Raw genomic sequence first — 6000 nt, forward strand, 5'->3', positions numbered from 1 at the left:
TTCACTCCGAGGGAAACGGTCCGCTATTGCTTCTGTGCGCACAGACGCGATTCCCTTGTCTCTTGCGAACACAGGGAACTCTGTGCATCCAAATCTACAGGCTAAGGACGCGTCTGCATATGTTTTGGTGAACTATCGAGTGTGCGTGTTCTGACAGCTGCCTCTATGCAGACGTCTCCACAGAGCCACTTCTGAATGCCCCGCAGCCCAGGACTGAATGGATACACTAACAAGTGCACCGGTGTGAGCAACCACATATGCAGAAGGACGTCTTTCATCTCACAGAAGCGCGAACGTCTTGGCGTTCAAGCACATGGCAGAAACAAGGTGTGAACAGATGCGCTGCTGCTATTTTCTCCGTTCGGCATGCTTCGTTGTAGCTCTCTTGCCGGTCGCCGGCTTAGCGGCTTGCTTTGCGCGACTAGCTCTGGGGAGAGAAGGAGATAGCGCCGGAAACCTCGCCTTTTGCCTTCTTCGGCGCTGGAACCTGGTTGCTGCGCCTTCTCTTTGTCCATGTGCACACACACGATTCCTCAGCGAAAACCATGCAGAAACCTTTCCACGAGCACCCAGGGATGTGCACCCAGCACCACGTGCACGCACACGCAGCTAGAGAAAAGCACCTACCTTTTCACACACTGATGCCTAAGCAAACGCGTGGCCACACACACGCACACATCCGCAAGCGCGCCTACTCCCATCTATTGAGGGAAAGACGGACGAGCAACGTCCTGACAGGCTTGAGGGGAAAAACGTCCGTTGACGGTTGGCGTACTGCACGCCCGCCTACGGGGCTGCAGGGGAATCCACATTTGGAAGGTACCTGAAGATGTGTGCCTGTTCTTGGAGCTCCGCTAGTAGGGTAGCAAAGACACTCGTAGGCAGTACTGAATGCTGCTCCGTGCTACTTCTCCTCCGCTGGCAAATGCTTCACAGTCGCCCTAGGAAAGACGTTTAACAATCGATCTCCAAGAGGAACGAAACACATGATGCCATAAGGCGAAAGAATAGCAGGGCATCTCTTCACAGGCTTGTCCCTGATCTATAGCTGAGGGCAAACACTTGTGTGCTTGCGGGAGAGCCTGTGTCTTTCCTGGAAGCGTTTGGGAGTTTTGCTCAGACGCGTGTTTCCTCAAGTTCAAGAATCAAGATCTAGGATACCTGCAGACAGGTGCCTGTTTGTGTGGAGACAGTCTGTTTGAAACTGTGTTCCTCAGCGCCCGCTCTTTCTCCCCGTCGCTCCACACGCCTGGGAGTCCCTTTCTTTCTCTCCACAAGCACGTGTGTTGACTTCGTCGCACATGTGCATCTGCACAAGCGTTGAGCTCAGCAGAGCGTGTCTCTTGACACTTGATGTGCGTTGGCTGTGTCTGCCTGCTCCAGTGAAGAGAGAAACGGGAAATCATCTTGGTAGAGGCAACAAAGCAAAAGCGAGGCAGGATTGACATCTGCTCAACAGAGACGGATTCCCTGCGCTGACACAGTTCACAGTTACACGAGAAGCAATCTGAGCGGTCCGTCGACCGGAGACGTGTTTCCCAAGAGGTCGTTTAGCGAGTGAACAGCAGTGTGCGCGACTTTCAGGAGTGTGCCTGGAAAGTGCCAGAATCACCAGGAGCATCTGTGCAAAAGCTGCTGCCTCTGTGACCGCATTGAGGCACGTTCGCGTGTCTGCGAGTATATAGACGGCTCTTTCGCGTTCACTCCGAGGGAAACGGTCCGCTATTGCTTCTGTGCGCACAGACGCGATTCCCTTGTCTCTTGCGAACACAGGGAACTCTGTGCATCCAAATCTACAGGCTAAGGACGCGTCTGCATATGTTTTGGTGAACAATCGAGTGTGCGTGTTCTGACAGCTGCCTCTATGCAGACGTCTCCACAGAGCCACTTCTGAATGCCCCGCAGCCCAGGACTGAATGGATACACTAACAAGTGCACCGGTGTGAGCAACCACATATGCAGAAGGACGTCTTTCATCTCACAGAAGCGCGAACGTCTTGGCGTTCAAGCACATGGCAGAAACAAGGTGTGAACAGATGAGCTGCTGCTATTTTCTCCGTTCGGCATGCTTCGTTGTAGCTCTCTTGCCGGTCGCCGGCTTAGCGGCTTGCTTTGCGCGACTAGCTCTGGGGAGAGAAGGAGATAGCGCCGGAAACCTCGCCTTTTGCCTTCTTCGGCGCTGGAACCTGGTTGCTGCGCCTTCTCTTTGTCCATGTGCACACACACGATTCCTCAGCGAAAACCATGCAGAAACCTTTCCACGAGCACCCAGGGATGTGCACCCAGCACCACGTGCACGCACACGCAGCTAGAGAAAAGCACCTACCTTTTCACACACTGATGCCTAAGCAAACGCGTGGCCACACACACGCACACATCCGCAAGCGCGCCTACTCCCATCTATTGAGGGAAAGACGGACGAGCTCTTTGGTTGCTCTTCACAGGCTTGTCCCTGATCTATAGCTGAGGGCAAACACTTGTGTGCTTGTGGGAGAGCCTGTGTCTTTCCTGGAAGCGTTTGGGAGTTTTGCTCAGACGCGTGTTTCCTCAAGTTCAAGAATCAAGATCTAGGATACCTGCAGACAGGTGCCTGTTTGTGTGGAGACAGTCTGTTTGAAACTGTGTTCCTCAGCGCCCGCTCTTTCTCCCCGTCGCTCCACACGCCTGGGAGTCCCTTTCTTTCTCTCCACAAGCACGTGTGTTGACTTCGTCGCACATGTGCATCTGCACAAGCGTTGAGCTCAGCAGAGCGTGTCTCTTGACACTTGATGTGCGTTGGCTGTGTCTGCCTGCTCCAGTGAAGAGAGAAACGGGAAATCATCTTGGTAGAGGCAACAAAGCAAAAGCGAGGCAGGATTGACATCTGCTCAACAGAGACGGATTCCCTGCGCTGACACAGTTCACAGTTACACGAGAAGCAATCTGAGCGGTCCGTCGACCGGAGACGTGTTTCCCAAGAGGTCGTTTAGCGAGTGAACAGCAGTGTGCGCGACTTTCAGGAGTGTGCCTGGAAAGTGCCAGAATCACCAGGAGCATCTGTGCAAAAGCTGCTGCCTCTGTGACCGCATTGAGGCACGTTCGCGTGTCTGCGAGTATATAGACGGCTCTTTCGCGTTCACTCCGAGGGAAACGGTCCGCTATTGCTTCTGTGCGCACAGACGCGATTCCCTTGTCTCTTGCGAACACAGGGAACTCTGTGCATCCAAATCTACAGGCTAAGGACGCGTCTGCATATGTTTTGGTGAACAATCGAGTGTGCGTGTTCTGACAGCTGCCTCTATGCAGACGTCTCCACAGAGCCACTTCTGAATGCCCCGCAGCCCAGGACTGAATGGATACACTAACAAGTGCACCGGTGTGAGCAACCACATATGCAGAAGGACGTCTTTCATCTCACAGAAGCGCGAACGTCTTGGCGTTCAAGCACATGGCAGAAACAAGGTGTGAACAGATGAGCTGCTGCTATTTTCTCCGTTCGGCATGCTTCGTTGTAGCTCTCTTGCCGGTCGCCGGCTTAGCGGCTTGCTTTGCGCGACTAGCTCTGGGGAGAGAAGGAGATAGCGCCGGAAACCTCGCCTTTTGCCTTCTTCGGCGCTGGAACCTGGTTGCTGCGCCTTCTCTTTGTCCATGTGCACACACACGATTCCTCAGCGAAAACCATGCAGAAACCTTTCCACGAGCACCCAGGGATGTGCACCCAGCACCACGTGCACGCACACGCAGCTAGAGAAAAGCACCTACCTTTTCACACACTGATGCCTAAGCAAACGCGTGGCCACACACACGCACACATCCGCAAGCGCGCCTACTCCCATCTATTGAGGGAAAGACGGACGAGCTCTTTGGTTGCTCTTCACAGGCTTGTCCCTGATCTATAGCTGAGGGCAAACACTTGTGTGCTTGTGGGAGAGCCTGTGTCTTTCCTGGAAGCGTTTGGGAGTTTTGCTCAGACGCGTGTTTCCTCAAGTTCAAGAATCAAGATCTAGGATACCTGCAGACAGGTGCCTGTTTGTGTGGAGACAGTCTGTTTGAAACTGTGTTCCTCAGCGCCCGCTCTTTCTCCCCGTCGCTCCACACGCCTGGGAGTCCCTTTCTTTCTCTCCACAAGCACGTGTGTTGACTTCGTCGCACATGTGCATCTGCACAAGCGTTGAGCTCAGCAGAGCGTGTCTCTTGACACTTGATGTGCGTTGGCTGTGTCTGCCTGCTCCAGTGAAGAGAGAAACGGGAAATCATCTTGGTAGAGGCAACAAAGCAAAAGCGAGGCAGGATTGACATCTGCTCAACAGAGACGGATTCCCTGCGCTGACACAGTTCACAGTTACACGAGAAGCAATCTGAGCGGTCCGTCGACCGGAGACGTGTTTCCCAAGAGGTCGTTTAGCGAGTGAACAGCAGTGTGCGCGACTTTCAGGAGTGTGCCTGGAAAGTGCCAGAATCACCAGGAGCATCTGTGCAAAAGCTGCTGCCTCTGTGACCGCATTGAGGCACGTTCGCGTGTCTGCGAGTATATAGACGGCTCTTTCGCGTTCACTCCGAGGGAAACGGTCCGCTATTGCTTCTGTGCGCACAGACGCGATTCCCTTGTCTCTTGCGAACACAGGGAACTCTGTGCATCCAAATCTACAGGCTAAGGACGCGTCTGCATATGTTTTGGTGAACAATCGAGTGTGCGTGTTCTGACAGCTGCCTCTATGCAGACGTCTCCACAGAGCCACTTCTGAATGCCCCGCAGCCCAGGACTGAATGGATACACTAACAAGTGCACCGGTGTGAGCAACCACATATGCAGAAGGACGTCTTTCATCTCACAGAAGCGCGAACGTCTTGGCGTTCAAGCACATGGCAGAAACAAGGTGTGAACAGATGAGCTGCTGCTATTTTCTCCGTTCGGCATGCTTCGTTGTAGCTCTCTTGCCGGTCGCCGGCTTAGCGGCTTGCTTTGCGCGACTAGCTCTGGGGAGAGAAGGAGATAGCGCCGGAAACCTCGCCTTTTGCCTTCTTCGGCGCTGGAACCTGGTTGCTGCGCCTTCTCTTTGTCCATGTGCACACACACGATTCCTCAGCGAAAACCATGCAGAAACCTTTCCACGAGCACCCAGGGATGTGCACCCAGCACCACGTGCACGCACACGCAGCTAGAGAAAAGCACCTACCTTTTCACACACTGATGCCTAAGCAAACGCGTGGCCACACACACGCACACATCCGCAAGCGCGCCTACTCCCATCTATTGAGGGAAAGACGGACGAGCAACGTCCTGACAGGCTTGAGGGGAAAAACGTCCGTTGACGGTTGGCGTACTGCACGCCCGCCTACGGGGCTGCAGGGGAATCCACATTTGGAAGGTACCTGAAGATGTGTGCCTGTTCTTGGAGCTCCGCTAGTAGGGTAGCAAAGACACTCGTAGGCAGTACTGAATGCTGCTCCGTGCTACTTCTCCTCCGCTGGCAAATGCTTCACAGTCGCCCTAGGAAAGACGTTTAACAATCGATCTCCAAGAGGAACGAAACACATGATGCCATAAGGCGAAAGAATAGCAGGGCATCTCTTCACAGGCTTGTCCCTGATCTATAGCTGAGGGCAAACACTTGTGTGCTTGTGGGAGAGCCTGTGTCTTTCCTGGAAGCGTTTGGGAGTTTTGCTCAGACGCGTGTTTCCTCAAGTTCAAGAATCAAGATCTAGGATACCTGCAGACAGGTGCCTGTTTGTGTGGAGACAGTCTGTTTGAAACTGTGTTCCTCAGCGCCCGCTCTTTCTCCCCGTCGCTCCACACGCCTGGGAGTCCCTTTCTTTCTCTCCACAAGCACGTGTGTTGACTTCGTCGCACATGTGCATCTGCACAAGCGTTGAGCTCAGCAGAGCGTGTCTCTTGACACTTGATGTGCGTTGGCTGTGTCTGCCTGCTCCAGTGAAGAGAGAAACGGGAAATCATCTTGGTAGAGGCAACAAAGCAAAAGCGAGGCAGGATCGACATCTGCTCAACAGAGACGGATTCCC

This window comes from Patagioenas fasciata, unplaced genomic scaffold (genome assembly GCF_037038585.1).
Source record: "Patagioenas fasciata isolate bPatFas1 unplaced genomic scaffold, bPatFas1.hap1 Unplaced_34, whole genome shotgun sequence".
NCBI lineage: Eukaryota > Metazoa > Chordata > Aves > Columbiformes > Columbidae > Patagioenas > Patagioenas fasciata.